Consider the following 10,801-nt stretch of genomic DNA (forward strand, 5'->3'; position numbering starts at 1 on the left):
GGTGAGTTGCTTCTGGATGTTTGGTTTAATAAACAGAAGGGTTTACTACGATGTTGGAACAGGTATGGGAGCTCGAGATTTGGACAGGCTTTGATAAATCCAGTCATGGAGTTTGACAGGTTTGAACAGATTTGGGGTGTGAAAGCTTCAAGCATATTCAAATACTTGCCGACTTATGTCCTACATCTTTAAATAAAACTTAGGTGAGAAAATTTCCTTCATTTCGTTTACCTGTGGTTGGCTAAATTAAAAGTGAGGGAAATGGCTTATAATTTTGTTCAGAAGTTTCTGGGGTTTGAAGATGTTTCCCAAATTTTTCAAGAAAGTTTATGACAACAGAGGAAGATATATTTTTGGAATTACTAAATTGGGTTTAACCAGGGACAAAAAAAAGCTGACATTGTGTTGGAGTTGATCATGCACTTAGGTATATCAGAGAAACAGGCAAGTGCAGAAGAGTCAGAAAAAAAAACTTAAATTGCAATTGAGATGGGAAGATTAGATTAGATTACATTACAGTGTGGAAACAGGCCCTTCGGCCCAACAAGTCCACACCGACCAGCCGAAGCGCAACCCACCCAGATCCCTACATGTACCCCTTACCTAACACTACGGGCAATTTAGCATGGCCAATTCACCTGACCTGCACATCTTTGGACTGTGGGAGGAAACCGGAGCACCCGGAGGAAACCCACGCAGACACGGGGAGAACGTGCAAACTCCACACAGTCAGTCGCCTGAGGCGGGAATTGAACCCGGGTCTCTGGCGCTGTGAGGCAGCAGTGCTAAACACTGTGCCACCGTGCCACCCACCACGGTAAAGAAAGTGATCGTGGCTAAGCAGAGATAAAGAGGGAGAAAAGAAAGGGAGAGAGACTTTGCAATTCAGAATCAGTCAGGAACCTCAAATTAACAACATGAAGATGAAGGAAGATACTAATATTTACAAGTATGTTAAAAGATTGCCACATTTTGATCAGAAAATGTTGAAACTTCTTGTTAAATTTCATTTGAAAAATTGGCTTGGCAGATAGAATGGTCAGAGAACTTGTCAATAATGTTAGTTCAGACGAAGCTGGTCGGCAGAGCTAGTGAGGTACTTGCAGCACTGTCAGATGAGGGATCAAGAGATTATGCAGATGTCAAAAAGGCTGTTTTTGAGTGCTTATGAATTAGTAATAGAAGCGTTTAGGTGGGGGTTCAGAAGTTCAGGTGTCAGATCTCTCGGAGGGGAGAGCATTTTCGGGACAGTAATCAGAACTCCATGACGTTTAGGAGACTCATGGAGGGGATAGGAGCATATAGTATTAGGAAGTATTTAATTTGGGAGCGGGAATTACAAAGCGATTAGGGAGGAATTGAGGCACCTAAATTGGGAACACATGTTCTCAGGGAAATGCACGACAGAAATGTGGAGGTTGTTTAGTAAGCACCTGCTGACAGTGCTTGTCAGGTTTGTCCCACTGACGAAGGAACGGTCGGGCGAAGGAACCTTGGGTGACTAGGGATGTGAAACATCTAGTCAACAGGAAGAAGTAAGCTTCGTTAATTCTGAGGAAGCAACAATCAGCCAGCACTTGAAAGTGTTACAAGGTAGACGGAAAGGAATTGAAGAATTGACTTAAGAGAGCTAGAAAGGGGCATTAAATAGCTTTAGCAGGTAGGATTAAGGAAAGCCCTGAGGCATTCTACACGTATGTGAGGAAATAGAGGATGGCCAGAGTGAGGTTAGGGCCACTCAGGGATAATGGAGAGAACTTGCACCTGGAGTCAGACGATGTAGTGGAGGTCCTCAATGAATGCATTTCTGCAGTATTCACTATGGAGGGGGACTTTATCATTTCTGAGGGTAGTGGTGAATAGACTGATATGCTAGAACAGGTTGATGTGAGGAAGGAGGATGTGCTGAAATTTTGAAAAACATGAGGATAGATAAATTACCTGGGCCAGATGAGATATACGCAAGGTTAGTACGGGAAGTGTGGGAAGAGATTGCTGTACATTTGGCGATAATATTTAGACCTTCACTGTCGACTGGAGGAGTGCCAGATGATTGGAGGGTGGCAAATGTTATTCCGTTGCCCCAAAAAGGAAATAGTGATAATCCTGGGATTTACAGACCAGTCAGTCTTATGTCAATGGTGGGCAAAGAATCAGAAAGGATTCTGAGAGACATATTACTTAGAAAACGATAGTCTGATTAGAGATAGTCAGCATGGCTTTATGAGGAGCAGGTCATGACTCACAAACCTTAATGAATTCTTTGAGGATGTGCCAAAGCACTTCGATGACGGTAGCACAGTGGATATGGTGTGCATGGATTTTATTCAGGTATTTGGTAAGGTTCCCGGCAGTTGGTTAATTCAGAATGTAAGGAGGCATGGGATACAGGGAAGCTTGCTTGTCTGGATACAGAATTGGCTGGCGCATAGAGGACAGATGGTGGTAGTAGATAGAAAGTATTTAGCCAGGAGTTTGGTGACCAGTGGTGATGCACAGAGATTTGTTCTGGGACCTCTGCTCTTTGTGATTTTTATAAATGACTTGAATAAGGAAGTGGAAGGGTGGGTTAGAGAGTTTGCTGATGACATGAAGGTTGGTGGAATGGTGGATAGTGTGGAGGGCTATTATAGGTTGCATTGAGACATTGATAGGATGCAGAACTGGGCAGAAAAGTGGCAGATGGTGATCATCCTAGAAAAATGTGAAGTAATTCGAATTTGAATGCAGAATACAGGATTAAAGGCAGGAATCTTGGCAGTGTGGAGGAACAGAGGGACGTTGGGCTCCACATCCATAGATCCCTCCAAGTGATCATCCACGTTGATAGAATTTTGGTTTGTTGGCTTTCATTGGCAGGGAGATTGATTTTAAGAACCACGAGGTTATACTGCCGCCCTATAGAGGCCTGGTTAGACCACACTTGGAATATTGTGTTCTGTTCAGGTCACCTCATGACGGGAAGGATGTGGAAGGGTTAATGAGAGTGCAAAGGAGATTTACCAGAATGCTGCCTGGAATAGAGGACTTGTCGTATGAATAAAGTTTGAGGGAGCTGGGGCTTTTCTCATTGAAGCAAGGAAGGATGAGAGGCAACTTGATAGAGGTGTACAAGATGATGAGAGGCATAGCCAGATAGCTTTGTTCGCTGGGCAGAAATGTCTATCATGAGGGGACATATTTTTAAATAATTTGAGAAAGGTTTAGGGAAGATGTCGCAGGAAGGTTTAGGGGAGATGTCAGAGGCAGGCTCTTTACACAGAGAGTGGTGGGTGTGTGGAATGCACTGCCATCAGTGGTAGTAGAGTCAGAAATATTAGGAATATGTAAGCGACTCTTGGATATGTACGTGGATGATAGTAAAATGAAAGAATGTCGATTGGTCTGATCTTAAAGTAGCATAGAAGGCTGGCTCAACATCGAGGGCCCCTAGGGGTTTGCAATATTGTACTGTTCTGTATTTTATTTGCTGTGTCCTATAAAGAAGGAACCAGATCAGATTTAAGTTGAATGTGCAAGATTTAAACATTGCAATTTGACAGATAGGTGCACCCCTTAAAAATAGATCAGACCTATGAGACTGTAAGAGAAATTATTCTGCTGGAGGAGTTTAATAGCTCACTGCCAGAGATGATAAGAATTCATGTTTATGAACATAAAGTTCAAGAAGTGAGGAGAATGGCAGAGATGGCAGATAAATATGCATTAGTACACAAATTGAAATTTCGGTACTGACAGGAATTTCATCCTGTGTGGGTTAAAAATTGGGAGAAGGGGAGATCATACACGAAGAAACAAGGCTTAGATCACACTGGCAAGAGTTTACCACAGGTGAAAAAAGAAAGCCAAAGTGTTGCAAAGGATGTGATAGGCCTCGAGTGTTTTCACTGTAATGGAGTGGGACAAAGAAAATTACAGTGTTGGTGGTTTCAGAAGGACACTGGGAAAAGGTGTTGCCACAGCCAGAAGGTGGGGTACATAAGATTACAGTGTGGTCGTTAAAGAAAGGCACTGTCGAAAAAGATGTGGTAAACGAAGCTAAGCCAGTACCATTAGTAAAAGTAGTGAAGAAAACCACAAGAAAAGTCGAGGAGCTTCCGGTGAGTGCACAACGTAGGCAAGGACTGGGTATGGAGTTAGTGCCTGATCTCTAAGAAAGTTTGCCTCTGTGGGTAACATTTAGGAAGAACAGGGGAGAAGAGAAAGAAGTTATAATTTTGAGAAGTACAGGAGCTAATCAGTCTCTCATGCTAAGAGATGAATATATTTGCACTATTTCTGATCTGTTACTCGACACAGTGGTAATTTGTGGAATAGTTAGACAGAGATTTAACGTTCTTCTATGGTAAATCAGTTTGGAGAGCCAAATCAAGACTGGGGATGTAACAGTGGGAATGATTGCCAGAGTGTCAGTTCCAGGAATCCAGTTTGTTCTTGGGAATTACTGAACAGGGTCCAAGGTGGGAGTGACTCCCAATGTTGTGGAGAAGCCAAATGAAAACCAGGGATGAAAGGATTTAAAAGACAAATATCCAGGATTATTTCCAGACTGTGTAGGATTTATTTATAAATCACAGACAAAAATCAAATACTAAAGCGAAAGGTGAAGGAGTCGAGGTTCAGTTAGTGGACACCCTGTTTGATGCAATGTTGCAGCAAAAACCTGAACAGGTAGAGGGTCAAACAGAAAAGTTTAGTCCCCAAAGGGTAATATAAAAGAAAGACAAGTCAATTAAAAATATATTTATTGATACATACTCAGAAAAGGAATCAGAATATATTCCTGAGGTTTATTATCTTCAAGATAGAATCCTAAGATGAAAATGGAGACCACGGCAGCTAAGTGCAGAGAATAAATGGACAAGAGCGGACCAGGATGTGTTGCCGGTAGTATGCAGACAGGAAGTCTCACGCCTTGCATATGAATTACAAGTAGGAGTTCACCCAGATGTACAGCCGACTCAGGCTAAGTTACAAAAGCACTTCTATTGGCCTGGACAGCTCAAGGATGTGATTGCGTTTTGCCATACGTGTCATACATGCTAAATGGTAGGTAAGCCACAGTTGGTAATAAAACCAGCACCTTTGTTGACAATTCCCCATTTTAAGAACGTTTCATGTGGGTTATAATTGATTGTGTAGGTCCCCTCCCGAGAACTAAAAGTTGTAACCAGTTGTTAACCATAATGGATGTCTCCAACAGATTTCCAGGGTATTACGGAGAATGAAGGCAAAAAAGGTGGAGAGGAGCTAATGGTTTTCTTGACATAGCATGGGCTACCCAGGGAGATTCAGTCAGACCAATGATCTAAATTTTAAATTAGATTTAAATTAGATTAGATTACTTACAGTGTGGAAACAGGCCCTTCAGCCGAACAAGTCCAGACCGACCCGCCAAAGCGCACCAACCCAGACCCATTCCACTATACTTACCCCTGCACCTAACACTATGGGCAATTTACCTAACTTGCACATTTTTATGACTGTGGGAGGAAACCGGAGCACCCGGAGGAAACCCACGGAGACAAAGGGGAGAATGTGCAAACTCCACACAGACAGTTGCCTGAGGCGGGAATTGAACCCGGGTCTCTGGCGCTGTGAGGCAGCAGTGCTAACCACTGTCCCACCGTGCCGCCCACAAATCTAATTTTACTGCCAGGCTGTTTTAGGAGGTTATGGATAGTTTTGGCATACAGCACGTTAAATCAAGCGTGTACCATCCTGAATCCCAGGGAGCTTTGGAAAGGTGGCTTCAAACACTGAAGACCATGTTGAAAGCATACTGTCAGGATGATCTGAACGGTTGTGATAAAGGTGTCCCGTTTATATTGTTTGTCATGAGGTACGCCCCAAATGGATCTCCTCAGTTTACTCTCTTTGAGTAAATATTCGGACATGAAGTCAGGGGTCCTTAGAAACTACTTAAAGAAGAATTGATAGGACCAAACTCAGAGATCTCACAATTGGATTATGTATTGGAAGTGAGGGAGAGATTAAATCGGGTAGGTGAGTTAACTAAACAGCACCTAAACAGGACACAGTATCGAATGAAGCAGGTGGCAGGTAAAAATTGAAACATTTCTCCAGTGGTAGGAGATTGCTTCAAAGCCAAGTTTTGTGGTCCCTATCAAATTGAGACAAAGTTGATTCAAGTGAACTATCTCGTAAAGATGTCAGATAGGAAAAAAAACTGTTTTGAATACAACGAGCAAAACTGGGAATAAATATAAAGAAAACAGAATTCGTGAAGGCAGATGTGACGTTTTTATGACATAACATTGGACATAGAAAGTTGACCTAATGAACGTGAAGATGAAGGCCGTCGATCATTTCCACAATCATCCTTCAAGAAAGTGGAGCTTTGATTTTTGGGACTAAGTGGATTCTACTGGAAGTTTGATCCAAATGTCAGCAGTATGGTCATACCGCTGACCAGTTTTAAGAAGAACATAAAATTTCGGTGGACAGCAGTATGGTCATACCGCTGACCAGTTTTAAGAAGAACATAAAATTTCGGTGGACAGAATAATGCCAGGAGGCATTTGACAATTTAAAAGCAGTATTAACGACGGCACCAGTTTCAGCTACACCAAAATTTTTGAAACACTTCAATGCTGCCATCGATGCTCGTGACATATGGGTTGGACCTGTACTGAGACAGAATGATGATGATGGAATTGAATTGCTAAGTGGCTACTTTTAAAATAAATTCAGAACCCACCAGAGACGATACTCCATACTGAAAAAGGAATTGTTGAGTTTGATACTGGCCTTATAACATTCTAATATTTATGTAATGAACCATGTGTTGGAGATGGTTGTGTACACGGATCACAATCCTCTTATATTCTCGGAAAGATGTAAATACAAAAATATGAGGCCATTTCATTGTATTACAGACTTTTACATCGCAGATTGTGAATGTTGCCTGTCATAAAGATTTGATAGCAGGTGCGTCATCATGGAATTAAAGGAACAAGTGTCGATAAGATTTGACTGATTCGAATTTTATGTACGTGTGCAGAAATGAATATGGAAAATATAACTTAGATTAATGACATTTGTATTTCATAGTAATGGGGTTAAGAATTAGAGAAATAAAGATGACATCTTTTCATTATGAAGTTCCATTATTTTCTGATGGGGGTGAGGTGTTATGAAGTTGCAGGCATGTACTGTACATTTAAGAGAGAGAGAGAATGCTGTTCTGAACTGAGAGATTATAAGCACTTTTCAATTACAAGATAGAGGTCCCAGCGTATACTGAAAATTGAAAATAAAAGTATCAATCAAAGCACGATGTTTATACTAACAAAACACAGTTGTAGAGCATAAACATGAAAAGACCTTAACATACATAAAATCTGAATTTGACGCATAAACATTTTTAGACGGCATCAAGACAAAGAAAACAAACCACATATTCACTAAGACATTAAAACATAAACATAGGCACCCACGACTGAAGTGGGAGATTAACACATTGATTCTTACACATTGTGAAATGAGCAAAATGTATATACAGAATCGCAACCAGATGAATGAGCACACCAGCACTGAAGGGACATGAATGTGTTTACTCATCGCAATCCCAACAAGGACACAAGCGACGTAATCACGTACCCAAACGATAAAGGAAAAACAGATACAACCAGCTATAGACAGAAATAAATTAAGGAACATATGCACAAAAATTATTCTGAACACATACAGACCCTGCAAACAAAATATGAAGCAATGTGTTTACCGTGAATCTCATTGATTTTAATGATTCACCAAATAAGTAAACTAAAAGAGCAAATGCATTTGAGCTCTTACCCAGTGTTGGCACAGTATTTAAGTAAACAGCTATCAGTACCTATAATTAAATTATAAGATATAATTGAAATAATCATTGTCAGTCTATGATAATATTCCCCAAATATAGATTGAATGACAAGAAAATTCAGGATAGTAAATGAGAGCTGTGGAGTTAGTTATAGCAAGTTATTGCTGAGAGTCAATGACTCAATCATAGATATAGATCGAGTAAAATTTCATATCAACCTGATGGCTTGAAGAAGATGGACCCATTCCTGGTTACATTCCTTATACACAGAAATGTCAGACCGCATCAATAGATAATCTAACTATTTGTTTTCGGCTTTATTCTTGCAGATGCGATAGATGGCAGTCGGATTGAAGAGTATGAGGATGATAATGGCAACATCTGGACAACCGCTTCCACATTCATTACCCTGTTCCTCCTGAGTATTTCCTACAGCACTGCCGTCACTCTGATGAAGGTGAGAATAATCAATTATCATACTTCCAGCAGACGAACATGGTTTGTCAAATTTCTGAGAGTTTTATTGAAGAAAAAACGAAATATTAATGCCATGATCATAAACACTGCATCATTACTTTATCCCTCTTTTACAGGTAAAATAATGTGTTGAAGTTTGGACCCCGTAGACTTGCCTCATTGATGATTGGGGTCTCTGAATTCCAAATTTATATTATGCGCTGTTGTTGACTTTAAAAATGAGACAACTTCACTTTTGAATCCGAATCTGAAAGTAATTAATGGCTTTTCTGTTTTGTTTTGTTTGAATTCATTCAGATAATTAGAGTTGGAATGTATTTGTAGCTTGTAACTTGTAATTGTTTGAAGTCCATTTGTAATTTGTTTTGTTTTTCTTTATTCCGAATTGTTTCCTACCTTTATGTTGATTCCTCATTTTCTTTTTCTGGTAATTATAAGATAAGCAGCTCAGAACGTATGTGTTCTTATCTCAATGTGTCGTCCAGTCATTTTTCTCACTTTGTTCACTTTAATATAAGTTTTTGATAAAAATACGCTCTGAAATGGTTAATAAATCTTAAAAGAATATGGACTAAACTTGAGTTTGCTTCATCCTTTCTTGAAGGCCCATTAGTAATGACATACAATCAAATGTTCACGCCCTGCTCCCTTCAAAGCCAGATGCATTTGCCCAGTCACATGTGGTTGTCTGTTATCGAATCATTTGGGTTAATGCTGGGCACTCTTCGTCCCACTCTTCTAAATCGACCTTTCGCTTGGTATTTCTTATGGAAAACTCCAGAGGTGGAAAGATCAAACAACATGGAGACCTTCGATGGTTCTTGTAATGCCATGAGGGTCACAGCCTAGGGTGAAGTAATGATAAAAATCAGGAGCTTTACCCCACCAGAGACTATCACAAGGTAGCCCAGAGAGTTAGAAAGCTTACTGTACTCTGTCTAACATAAAACTACTCCCAAAGTCGCTCCAGCCTAGGTTTGTCATGGATACATCTCAACCCAAACACTCACCAGTTAAACACTTAACAGCCAAAAATCTGAAATTCAGAGAGTAATACAGCGACAACACATGGACAAACCAGGGTTTATTCTTAAATCTGGAGTTTTTCTAACACATAAGTAACATGGGTTCACAAATTCCAGGAACCTACGTTGTCACACCACAGCTGCCAAATTCCCCGGGGAATCAGACTGGGACTATCTGATACAAAGATATCAGTGAATAGCAAACATCAAAAATTGTCAACCAGAGATCAATGTTGATCAGGAAATCAGTAATACTGGAAAAACTCAGCTAATGGAACCCATATGTCGCAAGACAGAATTCAGCACCAACAATACCTAGCTATCCAATTGGTAATGAGTCGTTACACCTTCCCACCAGTTATACTTTCTTAATTCTGGGAGCTCCATACCTATTATGAATTCGCCATGGAAAGAGTTGTAGACATTCCAAATCACCAATGATTTAATGTTTCCCTTGGCCAAATCTGACCTCTTGGTCAGCCTGGAACAACCAAACATTGATAATCGTTTGAGAAGTGATAAGAGCTTGTCTAAAACAGGCTTTTTAATTTACTTTCATTTATCATTTGATTATTAAACAGGAACCATAAGGCTCCAAAAAAAAACTAAAGCACATGTCAGTACATTGCCCCCAGTCACACGGATGGAGAACTGGCTGTAAGCCAGGAAACAGTTTAGGAATGAACAAACTTCTTTTTTTCTCAATGACAGAGAGTGAATAGTGTCAAGCATCAGTGTTTGGTTCAGTTATTCGCAATCTGTAATAATGATTTAGTGGAAAAAGGAACTAGATATAAAACTCTCCAAACTTTCAGATGACACAAAGCTGGGTGGGATGGTGAGCTGGGAGGAGAATGCAGAGATGCTTCAGTCTGATTGGGACATGTTTAATGAGTGAGTAAATGCATGGCAGGTGAACTATAATGGAGACAAATATGTGTTTATCCACTTTCAGAGCAAAACCAGGCAAGACCATTATTCCCTGGATGGTGAGTGATTGGGAAAGGGGGAGGTGCAATGGGTCCTGGGTGTCTCTGTACACCAGTTATGGAGAGGAAGCAGACAGGTGAAGCAGGGGCTGAAGAAGGGAAATGGTATGTTGGCCTTCACCGTGAGAGGGTTGTTGTACAGGAACAGGCATGTCTTGCTGCAATTGTACAGAGTCTTTTTGAGACCACCCTGAAGTATTATGTGCTGTGTTGGTCTCCTTTATCTGAGGAAGGATGTCCTGGCGACAGACGGAGTGTTACAAAACTTTACCAGACTGATTCCTGTGATTACAGGAATGAGGTATGAATAGAGATTTGATTAGTTAGGATGATATTCACTGGAGTTGAGAGAATGAAAGGGAATCTCAGAGCCTACAAGCATCGAACAGGACAAGACAGGGTAAACACAGAAAGGATGTTCCTGATTACCAGGCTGTCCAGAAGCAAGGTTCACAGTCAAAGGATAAAGCAGGGTCATTTAG

The 10,801-nt window shown here is 40.6% G+C and overlaps 1 long non-coding RNA gene across 1 annotated transcript; it reads left to right on the forward strand.

Moving 5' to 3' along the window:
* The first annotated feature begins 6,932 nt into the window (after nucleotides 1-6,932).
* On the forward strand, nucleotides 6,933-8,881 carry LOC148136459 (uncharacterized). The gene is made up of 2 exons (XR_015754405.1): nucleotides 6,933-8,285; nucleotides 8,422-8,881. It is a non-coding gene; the product is annotated as an uncharacterized LOC148136459 (long non-coding RNA).
* Nucleotides 8,882-10,801: the final 1,920 nt, after the last annotated feature.

Source organism: Chiloscyllium plagiosum, unplaced genomic scaffold (assembly GCF_037043375.1).
Source record: "Chiloscyllium plagiosum isolate Xiang-an unplaced genomic scaffold, Cpla_swu_hap1 HiC_scaffold_45, whole genome shotgun sequence".
Taxonomy (NCBI): domain Eukaryota; kingdom Metazoa; phylum Chordata; class Chondrichthyes; order Orectolobiformes; family Hemiscylliidae; genus Chiloscyllium; species Chiloscyllium plagiosum.